This window comes from Lissotriton helveticus, chromosome 3_1 (assembly GCF_964261635.1).
Source record: "Lissotriton helveticus chromosome 3_1, aLisHel1.1, whole genome shotgun sequence".
In the NCBI taxonomy this organism is placed as follows: domain Eukaryota; kingdom Metazoa; phylum Chordata; class Amphibia; order Caudata; family Salamandridae; genus Lissotriton; species Lissotriton helveticus.
Genome location: NC_136061.1, coordinates 1221025340 through 1221045034, shown reverse-complemented (window position 1 = coordinate 1221045034; position 19695 = coordinate 1221025340). Strand labels below are relative to the sequence as shown.

General features: G+C 41.9%; 1 pseudogene; it reads right to left on the bottom strand.

Moving 5' to 3' along the window:
- LOC144824230 (transmembrane protein 201-like) overlaps positions 1-19695 on the bottom strand; it is a 109372-nt pseudogene that overhangs the window by 47890 nt on the left and 41787 nt on the right.

The following is a 19695-nucleotide window of genomic DNA, read 5'->3' as shown; positions in this document are numbered from 1 at the left end:
GATGATGTCACATATTACATCATTCATGACATGGTCAGTGACATCACTGATGACATCACTGATGACATCTCAAATGACATCACTGATGACATCACTGATGACATCTCAAATGACATCACTGATGACATCACTGATGACATCTCAAATGACATCACTGATGACATCACTGATGACATCTCATTTGACATTACTGATCACATCACTGATGACATCATTCATGTGATAATACGATGAACCTCTTCAGACTCTAATATAACCTTAGATACACTCAGTGTAAACAGACACTCACAGACTGTCACTCATCCATGGAGTTACTCACACACCTAGTCAGTCATGCAAAGAATCAATCACACCTCCATTTCCTCAACTATACAGTTATACACACCTTACTTATTCAAACATATACTAACACATATTTACTCTATTATACAATCCCTGATACAAGTTCACAGTGATCCATACAGCCACTCACACATTCACTGGCTCTTATGCACAGTTATTTATATATGTCAACTCTCACATGTACTGTGTTTTACATATGTACTTACTTTGACATGCAGCACTGAGATATCCATTCACTCACCAATACACTCATGCACACAGTCAACCGCCCATACAGCTATTTCCACATGCACTTTTGAACCCATACATCTAGTGAATCAACTGCTCACACATCTATGCACAGAGTCATACACCTCCCAGCCACCCACACACACACTCAGTCTCCCATACAAATACTTGGGCAACCAATCAATAACCCATATAGTTACTCATATAGCTACTGATCAACACATGCAGCAGTTTACAGAACAACAGACATAATGATGCACAAATTAAGACAGTTTAGTCACTAACCCATGCACTCAGTGAGACACATTTAATCACTCACTCATACAGTCAGGCATGCACCTACTAAATCCTTCATCCAGACACTTATACATCCACTCATTCTTCAATATGTAAGACATATTTTAACTTTACAGAAACATAGTCACTGGATGTTGTCATCAGTGATGTCATCAGTGATGTCATTTGAGATGTCATCAGTGATGTCATCAGTGATGTCACTGACCATGTCATGAATGATGTAATATGTGACATCATCAGCAGTGGATTGCGGGTGCGCGATATATAGTTAGTGCAACTAACTATATATGGAATTTCAATGGTTTTGTGTGAGTAAAATAAGGTTTTTTAAATGCTAATTCCTAACTATATATGGTCTATAACCTATGGTTTTTTCAGTGAATATATATATATATATATATATATATATCGAGAGCAAGTTGCCTGTAGCTTTGGAAATGCACACGCAGCGTTCTGCCCTCCGGCTATGAATTCCCATTGTCTGCCATCACGCTCCACATTTGATTGCTTGCCGACGCGTTTCGAGGTCAAAGACCTCTTCTTCTGGGCTGCACAAATGATGTTTGACAAACACACTCTAATTATTAATTGGCACATTTTATTTCAAACCCCACCTCTAGTGGGCGTTCCCATTCATGACGACACACTGATGGTTTGTGGGGCTTGAAGTCCATAAGTACGTTTTAAGTTCATTAGTCTTTGAGTAAGTTCAAAATCATCTGTTCATTGATGCATGCTCATTTGTACCTTGAGTAGGATGTTTTGCAGTGACGCAGGCTTGATTCGGAAAAGACCGCTGTGCCCAAAGAGTCCCGAAAGGTTTCTGACTCCGGCCTCGCCTGCGTCACTGCAAAACAACCTACTCAAGGTACAAATTAGCATGCATCAATGAGCAGATGATTTTGAACTTACTCAAAGACTAATGAACTCAAAACGTACTTATGGACTTCAAGCCCCACAAACCATCAGTGTGTCGTCATGAATGGGAACGCCCACTAGAGGTGGGGTTTGAAATAAATAAAAAAGTGCCAATTAATAACTAGAGTGCGTTTGTCAAATATCATTTGTGCAGCCCAGAAGAAGAGGTCCTTGACCTCGAAACGCGTCGGCAAGCAATTAAAGGTGGAGCGTGATGGCAGGCAATCGGAATTCATAGCCGGATGGCAGAACGCTGCGTGTGCATTTCCAAAGCTACAGGCAACTTGCTCTCGATATATATATATATATATATATATGTGTATATATATATATATATATATCTATATATATACCTTATTATATAAAAATAGAAATAAATAATATAATAATTTTAATAATTAAAGTACCTTTTTTATGTTAATTAATAATTCACACAACATTAAATATAACAAAATTAAAAACGGTGCATAGCTAAGGGAATAAAAATAGTATTCACACTCCAACAACTGCAAAAGTTGAGAATTTATTGGATAGAGGGTGGGTACAAATTGCTATTCCTACTCCAGCGAGTGGAACAGTAGGGAAAGTGTTGGATTGCAGTTGGGTACAAATTAGTATTTCAACTCCAGCGAGTGGAACAGTAGGGAAAGCGTTGGATAGCGGGAGGGTAAAAATTACTATTCCCACTCCAGAGAGTGCAACAGTAGGGAAAGCGTTGGATAGCATAGGGGTAAAAATTACTGTTCCCACTCCAGAGAGTGCAACAGTAGGGAAAGCGTTGCATAGCGTATGGGTAAAAATTACTATTCCCATGCCAGTGAGTGCAACAGTAGGGTAAGCGTTGGAGCATAGGGATACAAATTACTATTCCCACTCCATTGAGTGCAACAGTAGGGAAAGTGTTGGATAGCATAGGGGTAAAAATTACTATTCCCACACCAGAGAGTGCAACAGTAGGTAAAGTAATGATTTAATAGGTAAATAGGAATACATTAAATATCAATACCAATAAAAAATTAATTTAAATTAATTACCAATGACAAAATATGCAATAATTCATTAATTATAAATAACAATAAATATTATCTATTAATAATTAATTACCAACCAATTAATTTTCAATACCAAAAATGTAATAAGTAATAAAAAACAATTCATAATTAATTAACAATAAATTATTTATCAATACACAAAAATAATTCAATAATTACTTAATTACAATTACATTACTTCCCACCCTATTCCCCATAAACCCACAACCTGCTCAGAAAAATAAATTAATACAATTAACATAATTATCAATTAATCAATTAATAAAAATCAATTACCAATTAATAAAAAAGAATAACTGATTAATAATTAATTAATGAGAAATTAATTATCAATACATATAAGTAAAAATAAATATTTACTTAATTACTTTTAAATTACTTCCCACCCTATTACTCTATGAATCCACAACCCACTACAGAAATAAAACTCAAAATAAAATTGAAAATAATTAATAAATACTAAAAATGTATATTTGATTTACTATAATTAAATTACTTACCACCCTATTCCCCTATAAACCCACAACCCACTACAGAACTAAAACGCAAAATTAAATTAAAAATAATTAATAATTACTAAAAATGAATATGTAATTTACTATTATTATATTACTTCCCACCCTATTCCCCTATAAACTCACAAACCGCTACGGAGCTAAATTACGCAAAAATTAAATTATAGAAAATTCATTACTTTAAAAAAATTAAACATACATTACAAAAATAATACATAATTTTAACACATATACTAGCATACATAACACTAAAAAAAATGAATATTATGGAAAACGACATTTATAAGATCGATATTATGGAAAACGAAATGTCTTACCTCAAATTTGATATTCTATACAACTATATTTTGGGAATTCGATATTCTGTCCTCTCAATATTTTGATTCGATATTCTGGACAGTCGATATTTAAAATTCTATAATTTGGGTGTTTACCGGAATTAAGATTTGCGTCTAACTAGCAAGGAACACTCACTATTATAGTTTTCTCACAGAAGTATCAATCTCTGTAGGCGTCTTCACTTGACGGTCAATCAGAACACTTCACAAGGGGGTGTTGTCAATCATACAATGCGTCTTCTTCTGATTCCCAGAGTCTGCTCTCCTGTCATCCGGGTTTATACAGTTTTCTAGCATAATTGTTAAATGAGGAAAGGTTCCCATGAGAACCCACTCCTAAGCTAAAAGATGCATTATACGCTCATTGCATAGACAAAGACAAGTCAGTAATGTGAAAGCGTATATCAAGTTATTCTGAAGCAACATTTGTAAAATCTATGTCACCATTAATTCTTTACAGTTTCAATAAGTCTATTATATTCTACTGAAACTATCTAGCATGAGGTGAGGAACTATATGAACATGATATTAGAGTCAGCACATTTCTAAAGATGACATTAATACTAGGCAGTTGCACAGAAGGCTTTACTATGAGCAAAGGTCGAAAGGATAGCTTTGGGCCAAGTCACTGCACAGGCTACAGAATAGTTATAGTGCTCATTTTATGTAAATAGGCCTTTAAATCTTGTCACATCTGCTGAGAATTCAAAGATAGAGGTAAAATGTGAGGCTCAGTCTTCCTAGGGAGGTTCGTGTTTACTTTTCTTTTTCTGACTTACAAGTGAGAGACTTTTTGTGGCAATCTTGCTGGTAAGTGTAAGGCTTTTTTTCTAGCACTCAACAAAAATGAACTGTGCCGATATTTCAGAATATATCAGAATTAGGAAAGTACAAATTAAATTAGTTTTTTTGTAATTCTAAAGTGTGGTGAAAATAAATATTTTAATATGATCAATCTACATCAATACACTAGGGGTCGATTCCGATTCGGGAAACGAATCCGTATAACAATTTGTATTCGTAGCTGTTTCCGTACGAATCGTACAAATCCGTACAAATCGCGTAGTATGATCCGTTGCGAGAAAATACGTCCGAATCATTGCGAACCGTAAAAAAATGAAGGGTAAATCCGTACGACATCGAGCCGCACAGTGAACCGTACGAGTTGTAAAAATGCCGTACGACCCACCCAATCTGCCCCAATCCACCCACCTCTGCTCCAATCTACTGCACTCAACCCAAATATGCCCCGCTTCCTTCCAAACTACCCCACTCCACTTCAATCTACTCCACTCCAATCTACCACAATCTTCCCCACTTCACTCCAATCTACCACACTCCACTCCAATCTCCACCCCACTGCTTCCCACTCCACTCCAAACAGCAACAATCCAAATGTACCTTGCTCCAATCCACCACAATCTACCCCAGTCCACTCCACCACAATCTACTACACTCCACGCCAATCTACCCCAATGCACCCCACTCCAAACCCCCAATCTACCCTAACCCATTCCACTCCACTTCAATCTACCTCTCTCCACTTCATCTAAATCCACCCCACTCAACTCAAATCCCCCTCATTCCACTCAAATCTAACCCAATCCTGCCCACTCCGCCCCACTCCAATCTACCCCACCCACTCCACCTAAATCTATTCCACTCCAATCTACCCCACTCCAGTCTACTCTAATCTACCCCATTCCACTTTAATCTACTCCACTCCAGTCTTGCCAATCCACCTCCCTCCACCACACCCCACTCCAGTGTACCCCACTGTAATCTATGTCACTTCCGTCTATCTCACTCCATACTATCCCACTCCAGTCAATACCATTCCAATCTACCCGACTCCACTTCAATCTACCGCACTTCCCTCCACTCAAATCTACACCAACCTATCCCACTTTATTCTGATCTACCACACATCAATCCACCCAATCTGCCCCACTCCACTCCACTCTACCCCAATTTACCCCACTCCACCCTAATCTACTTAACTCCACTCCACTCTAATCTACCCCACTCTGCTCCACTCCAATCTACCCAATTCACAATACTCCATTCTACCCCAATCTACACGCTCGATTCCAATCTACCCAACACCTACTCCACTCCACTCAATCCCATTCCAAGCTACCCCTCACGACTCAACTCCAATCTACCCCACTCCACTCCTATCTACCTCACTCAACTTGTATCTACCCCACTCCACCCCAGTTTACCCGACTCTAATCTACCCCACTCCAATCTACCACTTTAATCTACCAACTGCAATCTATCCCACCCCACTACAAACCGACTCTGCTACATTTCAGTCTATTTCACTGTACTCCACTCCAGTCCACCTCACTTTACTCCATTACAATCTATCCCACCCTACCCAACACTAGTCCACTCTACCCAAATATGCCCCACTCCACTCTACCCCAATCTACCCCACTACACTTCACCCCAACTTACCCCACTCCAATCGACCCCACCCCATGCCACTAACTTTTAGGATAGGAATTTATAAAGTACACTAAAACCTGACGGTGCCAAGGCGCTGAGCATACGGGAAAAGGCAAGGAGAATGAGAGGTTACTGACTAAACTGAGAAAAGCCAGGTCTTTAGTAGTTTTTTGAACACCAAAAGGAGGTCCACCTAGGATATCGAGGAGGGTAAAGTATTTCAAAGTTTGGCCGCCGCCACCGAGAAGGAGCGGCTGCCCCATCTGGCTTTTGCGAATTCTAGGGATGTTCAGTTTTCTCTGGGATGAAGATCTCAGAGTCCTCCCAGTTGTGTAACATTTTAAAGTGTTTTCCTCAGTTGCAAACCTATATTATGCAGGGCCTTCTGAACCGTACACAAGATTTTGAAAAAGATACGCTTCCAAATAGGAAGCCAGTGCAGAGTATGAAGCCCCCCTTTGCTGAATGACTTTTCGGGATATTAAGAATCAGCCTAGCAGCCTCATTTTGTATGACCTGAAGCCTGTTCAGGGAGGCCGTACTAGTATTCAGATACAAGGCGTTACAATAGTCAAGTCGGGTGGTAACCAGTGCAATTACTGTGGGCCGGTGGAGTGCTCGTGGAATATATGAGAGCACCTTTTCGAGAGTACTCAGAATGTAGGAGCAAGTACTGACAGTGCGACTGACCTGAGCACCAAAAGTCAGCTAAGTGGCTTAACCTCTTCAATCGTTAGACTGCAATGATTGGTGAAAACGCCATCTAAAATATGACCAGCGTTATGGGTGGGAGATTGAAGAAGTTGCTCATAACCCAAAGATGACATAAGTTCTAAGAGGTGCCGTTTTAGCCATGCTGAATAGCAGCCACACTGGTCTATACCAATGCTTGTTTTTTCTCAAGTTTCAATTGTGTGCTCCTTAGAATGTAGACAAAGACTGTTTCCTGAGTTTGCTAGGAGAAGACCTCTTCTCAACTCTTCTGATGTCCCCTGCCAGAGTGTTTATCTTAATGTTTGAATGCTCAGACTCTTTCCTTTGAACCTTACATCTGGTTCATATGATGCAGACACCTTCCTCGTTGAATTTGTCATCACTACTTTCTATACTATATTTAAAATAGGGGAGTTCCTTTGTGGACTCTGCTTGAGTAATGTTTTGTTTGCTGTATGTGGGTCTGTTCTGCATTTAATTTTGGTTACCTATATATTTAGACTGCATGATAATTTCAACATGTATGCACTTAATATATGTTTCCTTTAATTTTACTGATTGATCTACTTTGTAATTTGAATTCATTTGATGATAAAACCCTTAAGGATGAACACCATCCTCTCTGTCATGTTTGTGGAGCCATATTTGTTTCACTGTACTTGAAAAGCATTGCTGATGTTAGCTCCTCTTTTACACTTCACGTTGACAATAAAAGGCCCATCACATCAGTGGGGGGATTCTGTTTGATGATTTTATTAAGCGATTGAGGTGTCAAGACATCCCACTCCAACACTGGCAGAATTGTAGCCATGGGTAACCTCAAAGATGAGCTTCTAGAATTAAAGGTATCAAACAAAAGGAATGACAGTAGTCACAGCCCTAAAGGATAACAGTAAGAAACAGTGCCCCTGAGACAAGACTCTCATAACCAACCTATTCAAAGCAATGCAAAAGTACTCTGCTTAAAGCTGATAACAGAATACATTTAAGTTGAACTGTGTTTTTTCTTGGGAACGTGATATACTGTTTTTACTCTTTAACAGGCACATGCATCAAGAAAAGTTTTTGCGAGTCCGCAAATTGCGATTCCTTAAATGTAATCACAATTTAAGAAATCACAATAAATTGCGGTATCTTAAATTGCGAGTGCCTAACACTTTAACCACTTGCATGCTCATGACGAGCTCAGCTCATCATGAGGGACAGTGGAGCTGTGCTCATGCCGAGCTGAGCATGTCATAACTGGTGCGGACAGCCCACACAAGGCTAATTCCCCACCTGTGCGGGCGTTCTAAAGGAGTGGGCGGAGTTGTGATGAGCCCAGCTCGTCATGCGCACAGCCCCACTGTGCAGCATGACGATCTGGGCTCATCACGAGCACCGCTGCGCTGTGCCGGACCCCTCTTCCTCGCACCGCGGGGTAATTAGCCCCAAGTAGAAGGGGTTAATGCATCACAAAATGCAACTTTACAGGCGCAAACTGACTATTTTTGTGAATCACACTTTTTGCGCTCGCAAGAATCTTTGATGCATGTACCCCTTAAAGTGTCATTCTTCTCAAAATCCTTGCAGAATGAAAGTCTCTTGTAAAGTTATTGAATAGTGGAAATATTGCATCTTACCTATCAGTTGGTGAAATTAAAACCAGTCAGAATTGTACCCTCACTCTCAGCTTGACTATGTTTGTGCTCTCTGCCAGCTTGGTTCCCTGCAGGGTAGCACTTCAGTCTTCTATTACCTTTGTCATGTGCTGCTGTCCCAGACAACATTTAGGGAAACCAGCTTCATGCCCACTTTCTTAGAACTGATTAGGCATAGATTTCTTTTCAGCTTACTCTTAAGGACATGATGTACTGTTTTGCTCTTTATGTTTGTTATTTGATAGTGTTATTCTTCCTAAATGCTATACAGTTTCAAAGCCTCATGTATAGTTGTTTACCGCAAGTGTTGCATTTTGTGGCCATGTCATTAATTTGATCTTAATTATCAATTGTTGTGTTTAAAAAGATGTTGGGATTGAACCCCTGCTCTCTGCCTTCACTAGGTTCACACTCCCTTCCATTTTGGCAGTACTGCGAGGCAGCGTTTAAGTCTTATGCTAGCTTGGTCATGTGCTGCCCCTTCAGACACAATTTAGAGAGGCGGTCTGTGTGCACACACTTTAGGTGTGCACAGTGGGTGTGCCGCTGGTGTGACAAAGGCAAACTTGTCTATGTCTGTCCATGCCTCCTAACTGTCGGATACAGGGCATGCAGCATCTTGCACTCCTCATTTTCACTACTCCAGGGTAGAAGTTCTGGCATTTCATGCCCTAAAATAAACTTACACCATCTCTAAATGCACTAGCTTAAACTCAACGGGGTTGGCTGTACACGGTAAAGCTAAGTATGAGCGAAATTTGTGAATTTGCGGTATGTGAATTTGTGCGAATTTGCAGATTTTTTTATTTTTGCGTGTTCAGGTTTTTTTTTCAGTGCGGCTACCGCAAAGTTACCCGTGCGGTCATACATGGGCGCGGCCATCTTGTTCGCGTTGCGTATTTCCGTTTCCGGGAGCTAGTTGCATGCTTGCATTGTGCGCGGGGCACGATTGCGTGTTCCCGTCCGTTTTTGCGTGCTCGTGGGTGAAATATCGCGCGAACTTACCCATGTCGTCACAATGGGCGCGGCCATCTTGTTTTTCATTCATTGCTATGGTTCTGGGCATGCTTTTTCATTCCTCCTTTAATCTTTGTAATCATTTGTTTGTTTGAATTTTTTTTTAACCTTTTTACTCATTATCTATCTCTTTATTTTTGTACATCTATATTTTGTGTTTTTTTCTACTTTTGGTTACTTTAAATCTACTTTTTTTAAACTATTTTTTCTTTTTCTTACTTTCCATATTCTTTCCTATTTGTCTTTTCCTTTAACTGTCCAGGACCATGGCAAAGGGAGCCGGCAAAAATCTGAAGGGGCGCTTAAGGGGGGGAGACAGTAACTGCCCGGGAGATCTTCAGCACGGTGGAGGTGGCCGCACTGGTTTTCTTTGTCCAGCGCCACCTCATCAAGACCGTCGAGGCAGGCGGCAGGCCCGGTACTGGGTACGGGCTCCGGAAGCATCGCCAGCTATGGGGGAAGGCAGGCCAGGCCATATATCGGGAGTCTGGGGTCCGGCGCACCTACAACCAGGCGACGCACCGGTGGTCCGACATCCTGGACCAGGAACAAGACCTGCTCGACCTGCTTGGCGTCTAAATCTCTGGGCTTGGTGAGTAGTAGTAGCTATTTAATAACTACTTTGTTTTCTCCTGCTCTGTGTTATGATATTGCAAATATTTGTTTTTTCCGAAGAGCAAGAATGCTGCAGATTACATTGCAGGTAAATTATGTTTCAAAAGCTTCTGTGATTGCAGGTGCTTGCCTGCTCACTGGCGGTGCTACTATGCTTACTTGTTTTCAATTTTGTGTTCATTTGGCCAGCGTGATTAATGTATGAGTGTACTTTACAGAAGTGCGTAATGCTGGACACTAGAGATTACATTGCAGGTAAATTATGTTTCAAAAGCTTCTGTGATTGGAGGTGCTCGCCTGCTCACTGGCGGTGCTACTATGCTTACTTGTTTCCAATGTTGTGCTCATTTGGCCTGAGTGATTATGTATGAGTGTACTTTACAGAACGGCATAATACTAGACACTAGAAACTGAAGTCCAGTCCTTCCTTTGTACTCCTGCCACTAAGAAGAGATAGTGGTGGTGGATTGATAGTTTGAGTATATTATGACTGGTTATTTAGTAGGAAACTTTTTAGTGGTCATGACGGACTGTCTGTCACTTCGCGTGCTGTGGAGTGCTGCCTGCCAGTCCTAGTAGAACCTTTTTGTAGTTGGTTTAGTGAGTTACATAACATTCCAAGTAGATGGACCGTTAATCCAGCAATACTAATATCCTAGTAGACCACATCAGATAGGTCAATAAACTTAGTGCAATTGTTGTCTATTTCCCCGAAATAATTTGTTATTGTTTTTTGAAATGTTTGATTTGGTTGACAACAATCATCCAATGTTTGTGTCGTTCTTTCATGTTGTACATCAGTTCCCCCCAGGGGCAAGAGGACAGAGGGGGAGGCAGTGGCGCCTGCGGAGCAGGAACAGGAAGCCAGGATAGGTCCGCCGAGGGCTCCTCTGCTGGCCCCAGTAAGTTTTCCTGTAAATGTTATTAATTATACTTCCCTATCTTTTACAGCACCTATTTATTTCAAACATTCCTCATAATTCTATTTTTTCCTAAATCGTCTTTGATCTTCTTGTAGACTGTTTCTAAATTCTTATCCTGCCTCTACTATGACTCTCTGTGCTACTACTAGATTATTATTAGTCTGTCTTTGTAGCTAGCTAAGCTTGCACAGTTGGCAAAAGGTGTTAAACAAAACTCCTATTCAGCAATAGCTCTAGGCACTGAGTGCAGTCCTCTGGGTTGTCCATAATGTCTATTGAAGTCTTCTAAATGTTTATGCTTTGATAATTCCCAACAATAAAATGCCAATGGCCACCAAGAATAAGATACTAGTTTACTTTTTGATTGGATAGGAGGACATACTACTACTGTTGCAGGGACTATTCTGCACATACAGAACTATGGACAAGAAATATGGCATTGGTGATAATAGGCGCAGTTAGACTTTCCACACACCTCAGTCATAACAGAAGTTGAACCCCCAATCTCCTTACTGACTAGCTAGTGTGTCAGAGTCATTATTTAGCTCCTGAATGTAGCGATGATCCCCAATGATTATACAACCCAGAACATAAGACTACGGAGTCAGAGTCAGGACCTCTCAGAGTCACGGACTCATGCTTGCAAATTGCAAACCCTTTCGCTCACTCACTCATGACCAAAAACCACAGAGTCTTTGTAAGTTTTAAAGCTTTAATAAAAGTAAAACAACTAGCTCTGTGTGTACTCTGTAAAAATTTAAATTGTGCATTATATAGAAACATTTATTAAAATCAACTTCATTCATATAAGATAAACGGTGAACGACTGAAAAGTGGCTGATTTCACACATTATTTGTGGAAGAGCCCTCACCTGGTTGGAACTTAAAGTCTTGGTGGGGATGAATCGTTGACGACTCCGACTAACATTCATATGATCGTGCTCTTGTTCATAGAAGGGAAGCTTCTGTCTGTTATGAGAAAAATGGTGTGTGTTAAAAAGCAAGCATTCATCAGTTGTGCCAAAAAGTGTAGCATGACATGTTAAGGCTAAGCATAAATAAAAAACACCCTTCCCTGAAGAAAGGGACATTTTTAGTTTAGACAAGAGAGTCACAAATTATTAAATTTGTTTATGTAGTACTAGTAACATTTTTTCATTCCTAGACAAAATAGGGAGGGGTGTATATGGCATCTAAAAATATTAAATGTATTTTCTAGGCGTAACACCATGGCGTAACACCATCGGCAACCACCAGTGCCGGGGCCAACGCGGAGGTGGTCACTTCAGGGGTGGATGCGGTGCCACAGCCAGCAGGAACTGCTATGGGGGATGCCACGGTAGTGTTGGGCAGTGGTAAACTATTATATTCCTTACTTATTGAGATTGCCGAGTGGGCTCTCTGCAGGGGTGTATATGTTGTACATTACAAGTACACTTTAGTGTTAAGAAGACTTACAAATTTAGAACTAAGTTTTTGTCAACCAGGTAGAAGACAGTCACCCTTGACTTCTCATTAGCAATAGCATTAGCGGCGAGAGTTGACGAGTAACCAATGGCCTCCTCTAAATTTGACTTCAACTCGGCTGTGAAAGTTTTATTGAGAAGCCAAGTCAGATCAGAGATTAACTTGATGGATGGGATGAACAAAAAGGGAAAGAATGGTGTAATGAAGGATGAGCGAGTTAAAATTAATGACTGGCAAAGAATGATACATGTTTTTGAATGCTGGCCGAGGTGGCTGGGAGTCTGATGCATGGCCGGTTGAAGGCTTAAGCAAGGATCGGTGGAAGGAGAAAGAAAAGAGGACTGCCTGGGTGGGTGAAACAGAAACTGTATGTGTGCGCAATATATCCTTTGGTTCAAATTCAGATGCAAGTCAAGCACGGATGCATAGCTGGCGGTTTACAAAATAAAATAAAAAGGGTGTTTTTCGGTGAGAAAAAGTAAGGTTTGTCCAGTTGAGAGTCAGGCATTAAGAAGAATGATTGACATTTACTTTGAATGGATGGATGCCTGGATGGTATCTTCCTCATAGATAGCATAGGTGTATGTAGACAGAGTAGACGGTCACTGGATGAAGAGTGTTACTTTGAAGAGCATGTAACACCGCACACCTGTGCCAGAGTAGCAAAGCCGAGGAAAGAAGTTGTAATTTTTCAGAATACTACCATGACTAGTAACAGTAGTTTGCAAGCACAGCATATATCCAGCGATTACGGGGACCACTCACTACCTCTGTTAATACTTTTTTTACAACTCTGTCATTCATGTGTGGCCTATCGGTGTTCACTCAATCAAAAACAAAGCACCTAAAGTCATCCCATATGTAAGCAAATATTCTGTGAAGGAATAGATGATCATATTATTTATCTTCTTCATTTTCCTTTTGTAGTAGTCGTGGGCAGGGCAGGGTGAAAGTTAAAATAATTAAGCAGTAGCCCTTGTAACAGAGTATGGCCAGTACCACCCGTAATAGAAAAGTAAGAGCTTCACCACCTGCATGTACTGGACTGGTAATGGTAGCGCAAGTCTGTGTCATCATGGCTTGCGTCTGTTTTTTGCAAGTTGACTGCGCTGGCATTATGCTTGCTTCCACAAGTTTACATACCAATTTTGCTAAACAAGAGAGAAGAAGAAGACTGGTGTACTGTCTGAGCCTAATGCAGTGAGTCCATATAGTGCTAGTAGAATTCCTGAAACGCCCACTAATGTTAGAGCAGAGGCCGACGAAGTGGGAGGTTAGATAGATACATGCCACAAATGTTACGTACAGTGCTTGCAAGTTGCTAGTGCTACTGTGACACAACTTTCTGCTGAATTATTTGGTGTTAATCTTAAAGAGAATTTGTTACAGTATGTTTTTCTTTCTTCATATAGATACACCTTCTAAATTGACAAGGAAGGAGTTGGCTAGACGGGCCCGGCAACGGAAGCTGGAGGCAATTGTCGCCGAATATCGGCGGCTGGTGGCCCAGGAGGAGGAGGATGACTCGCAGTCGCAGTCAACAACATCCACGACAGCTGCATCCTCCACTGCAGCCCCTGGGTCATACAGTCAGCGCAAACCTCCAGCGGTACGAAGCCGTGGTCCGGCAGCCACCCGCCGCCGCAGAACAGCAAAAACAACAGCTGCCCCCCACAGTACCTGAAAGTGCAAGTCTCGTGTGCACCGATTGACCCTGCGAATGTGCAACCTTGAGCAGGAGGTGGCGAGGCTGAAAGCCCCGCTCAAGGACCGCCGGAGGGAGCAGCGTGACCACCTGGCCAAAGGACACTGCCGGCAGAAGTAGAGAGACTGTCCCTTGCCCTTTTTTCAAAGACTTTTGGGGGGGTGGGAATTGGGCGTTGGGGTTTTTGGACTGGGGACATTGATTTCATGGACATTGGTTGGGGTTAGGGAGGGGGTAGGTCACGTCTTCTGGTGGGATAGTTTATTTTTGTTAGGGCTCAAATAAATATTTATTTCAACTTAAACATTGCATCCGTGTTTTTTTACTGTTTTGTGGGGGAGGCGGGGGGGTTAACTGTACGTTTGTTTTCCTGAAACTTAACTGGTTGGTTGATTCAAATTGTCTAATCGCCCAAATTTGTACAAAAGTACCACTGACACACTTAGTGAATTAAATTGTCCTACTACTTTACTAGTACTACCCTCAGTCTCTCCTCTCCTCCTACTTCATTAATCTTCCTCCCCCAAAATGCTTATCTTACCTGTGATTTGTGTTTGAGAATAGGGCTAGGCAGGGGCTGGCTGCATGGCAAATGGCGAATAAGGTTGGCTATGGAATCCTGGACGGATGAAATGTCATTGTTGTGGTGGTAGTAGTAGTGGCACACACTGGCAGTAGCAGCATATGAAAAAAAGGAAATGAAACATTGAGTGGCCTGAGCGGAGCATTAGAACAGTACGATAGATAGTACAGTACACAAGAACAGTGCCATAAATTGTAGCCTAAGCAATGCTAAAGTATTCAAAATATAAGTACTAGTTGCGTGGAGTATGGCTACTACAAGAAATAGTACTGAAGTTGAAGGACACAGCAGCGTAGGCATTCGTCACGCGTAGGAGGAGGATGTTGTTGATGATCAAACCACTTGATGGCACACATGAAATTCTGATTTGATTTGCAAATACTCATGGGTGTGTGTCAAGCAGAATAAGAATATATCCAAGGATTCCTTCACCAGCCTTTAAATTGATTTTCCGTTGCTTTGACCTTACCCTCCCCAGCAAGTGTGTGGAATTATTGTTGTCATTTAGTCAAACCTCAATGAAAACCACACAACCCGGGGGAAGAGGTTTAGGGATTGAAAATCGGATGGGAATGGGGGCTTTTGGGAAAGTTTTGTGGAGAGAGGAAAAAAAAACACAGCATGGACAAACAACAAAAGAAGAAAAATAAATCTTTGGATACGACGAAATCCATAAATGTAATGTAATGTAATTGGCATTTGTACCGCGTGACTATCACTCCAAGGAGCATCTTGGCGCCTAAAGAGACCAGAGTAGATCTAAAGTCTGGTCCGGCTGCTATCCGTAGTGTGACCAGGAACCTCATACTAGTGCACGTGCGAAGGTGTCAGGGAGACTAAAAATCCAGGTCTTTAACGCCTTTCTTAACTCCGACTCCTGTTCCATAGCACGGAGATGTGGGGGGAGTTTTTTCCATGCTTTGGACCATAGGACTGGCAAGGATTTGCCACCCCTTGAGCTGAGTTTAAAAGTGGGGATAGCCAGCAGGTTGGCATTGGAGGTGCGCGAAGGATGGTATCGGGAAAACCTCTTTTTGTATATACTTTGGTCCTTGCGAGAGACAAGCCCTAAAGGTGGTTACCAGGACTTTGAACAGCACCCGTTTGACCACTGGTAACCAGTGAAGAGTGTTTAATGCTGCAGACGCTGAGGATTTTTTTGGCCATTTTAGAACCAGCCTGGCGGCTGCATGCTGCACCATTTGCAGCCTGTGAGTAACCATCTTGTTGGTTCCCACATATAGACTCCTACAATAGTCGAGTCTCGATGTTACGAGGGCGACCGCTACCATTGTCCTAGCTGATAGTTGGAGTAGATCAAAGAACTTTCTTAGACCTTTGATGACGTTAAAACAGGTACCCGCTACTGACAGCACCTGTTGTTTAAACGACAGAGCGGCATCAAACTTGATGCCTAAGTTACGTGCCGTATTAGTCGTATTTGGCAGTACCTACGCATTCTCAGGCCACCATAGCTTGGGGATAAAATCATTTTGCGGGCCTAGTGGCAGGATTTCAGTTTTTCCCGTGTTGCACTTCAGATGATTCTTTCCCATCCAATTAAATGTGGCTGTCAAGCAGCGTTTAAGATTTTCTTCCCAGTCCTTAGTGTCTTTATCAAGGACTAGGATAAGCTGCGTATCGTCTGCATACGCGATAACATCCATCCTAAAGGACGATATCAGCCTGATCAGAGGGGTAGTGTAAACATTAAAGAGCGTCGGGCTCAAGCTAGATCCCTGAGGAACTCCTGACGTGAGTGTTTTTTCCCTTGAGCAGAAGTCGCCAAGGGTGACCACTTGCCGCCTTTCACTCAAGAAGTTCTTACTCCACTCCAACACGTCTTCTGTTATGCCAGATGTTGCTAGCTGGTCAATCAAGATGGTATGTGAGACCGTGTTGAAGGCTGCCGACAGATCTAATAATATCAGGACAGCCTTCTTACCCTGATCCATAGCCGTTCGAATAGTATCAGTGGTAAACAGGAGTGCTGATTCAGTGGAGTGTTGGGCTCTAAAGCAAGATTAATTCGGGTGCCAGGCGTTGTTATCCTCAAGGAACTTTGTGACTTGTTTGTTCACAAAGGATTCTGTTAGTTTACATAGCATGGGAATCAACGAAATAGGTCGGAGGTTAGACAGAATAGTGGGGTCTGCTCGTTTTTTTTCTGTAAAGGCTTAACCGCCGCAAGTTTCCATTCTGAAGGAATAATTTCAGTGGCCAATGATGCATTTGCAATATTATTAATTACAGGATGAACAGTGCCTACAAGCACTTGTAGATCAAACGGCGATCCTGACTTCATCGCCAGTATAGCCTGGTGGGTCTCCTCCAAACTAATTAGCCGAAAGGTCGCCATACTGTCCGAGTGCGAGCTTAACGCTCTCCTTTCTTCCGCTGATTTTATGATGGGGTGACAAAATCTTTGGTGAGTACCTGTACTTTTTGTTCAAAAAAGTCCGCAATGATATTGCAGAGTGTTTCAGACGGGGCAATTTCCTGCAGCAGTATTTTTGGGTTATTAAAACCCTTCACTAGTTAAAAATCGCTTTTTGTTTGTTGTTCGCTGCTTCTATTGCTGCCGTATAGAAATTAGTTTTAGGCTCCTTAATCAGTGCATGATATTGACTTCTTGCTATTTTGTATCTACAGCGTTCCTCATCTTGATAGTCTTTTCGCCACCTACATTCAAAAGCTTGCCCCTATCCTTGTTTTTCTTTTAATGTATGATTGAACCAGGGGGCAGATAGTCTTTTTTTGCCTGACCTATTTCTGTCGTTAGTATGGCCAGATTTGTCTTTAAGAGTAAACATCGACTCGCTGAAGCAGTTATTATCAGTTGCCGGATTTCCTGTCATTAAAGGCCTGCAATCACTAGCTATCGTAATCAGCTCCGGATGCCCAATGATCAATTTCCAACCCCCATTTCTAGCCTGCGCCACTTTCTTTAAATGTTTGTCCTTAGCTCCCCCCTCTAGTGAGAAGTTAAAAGGGATCAGTGAGTTATCTGACCATGTCTGGACCATAGGAGGGTTTACTTCGAGCGTAGCAAGGTTAGAGCAAATACAATCTAAGATATGTCCTGCCCGGTGAGTTGTATTCAATGTAAGTACTGATAGACCTAATACATCCATTGTGTCTTTGAACGAAATGGCTGCCGGATCTGTGGGAGAGTCCAGGTGGAGATTAATATCCCCGAGTAGAGTGAAATTCGCAAATCTAATGGCCAAGTTACTGAGTACCTCCCCAATACTTTCCAGAAATTCCTTATTCGGGCCTGGAGGGCGGTAGACCAATGCTCCTGCAAATGTAAAGGAGTCATTGACCTTAATGCAAAAACCTGCTCCTTTAATGTCCTGGAGCTCATTTATAGAGCATTTCCAGGTATCCCGATGGATAAGCGCCAGGCCTCCACCCCGTTGTTCCCTCTGTCCATCCTTTGTATGAGATAGCATGGAGGCAAGGCATGCACTATATCAGGATTACTCCATGCCTTCAGCCAAGTTTTTGTGATAAAGAGGCAATCTAGGTCACTTTCAATTATCAAGTCGAAGATGTGCAAAACGTGTTTGGACATTGACCTTGCGTTTATGAGTCCCCCACGTAGCCCTTGGCTAGCACCTGTGACTGATGATATTTGCGTGTAAGAAAAGGCTTTTTTACAGTCCCGGCAGCTGACACGGGCTGTCCCATGATGATTGATCGAGTAAGTGCCGACATGCATGGGAAGTTGTTTGTAACGATAATAGAAAATCCCTACTATATTGCATATTTTTTTGCAAACGGACATCATCTCTGGCCCTAGGCCTGGCCGGTGCGCGGACGGGCGCAGAGGGGCTTACCTTTGGCGCACCTTCGGTGCGTCATCGGTGCGCCCGCTGCGCGCGTCCGCTGCACGTCGTTGCCATAGGTGCTTTAAGTAGAAGGCTGGGCTCGGTCCTAGTACACGACTAGACCATCAACCTCAGCCAAGATGGCCGCGTGTAATGTGCACCCGAAAGTGAGGATACTCGCTCCCTATGTGCCGCGCTGTCTCCCTCCACACAAACAGCACCAGCTGCGGTGGACCGGGGAGCAAAGCAGTGACTACACCGTGGATGTTACATCTTGAAAATTGTGCGCAATTAAAAACAGATCAGGTAAAAAAAAATTAAATAAACGCATACTGCTCTGAATCTTAACTCATTCAGGCAGCGCGCTCCACACACTGGCTCGACCACTCCATACCACGACTAGACAGACATGTAGTTCTGCTGTGGTTGTTGTTGACTTATTTACCTGTTTGCCACTCACAAAATGGCCATAGTTATTACGTAAACCGACGATGATGATCCATCCATCCTAGTGAGTGACTGTAAAGAATAAAGATATTATGTAACTTTGATCATCAAGACTCATCATCATCATCATGGTATATTGGCAAACTCAATGTTGCTCATGCAGTCACAGTCTACACACAATGAGTCCAAGGACATTTTCCATATTAAAAAATGCAACTTAGTTGCCCCTGCAGTAGAAGTACAATTTGAATTAAACAAGGTAAAAACAGAGTATACGAATTACATTTAGTGTGTAAAAGATTAAATAATAATAGAACACATATGATTCATTTCATGCACAACAAACAAACAGAAATTGCTTTCATCAGAGCCAGACAGCCAGTTTTGTCCACTGCATGCCATCTCATTATTCATTACCTGTTCCACTTTTATCCGCATCTTCTTGTTCTTTAAGTGAAAGCCCACAGGGCAGCCTCTCGTGTCAATTTCAGAAGTAAGAGTCAGCAATCAGCATATAGTCAGTAATTCCAGCCCCACTTCTTTTGAGGGGACTCGTCTAGGAAGCAACAGTTTCTTGATTCTGCATAATCCAGCCATCTGCCTTGAG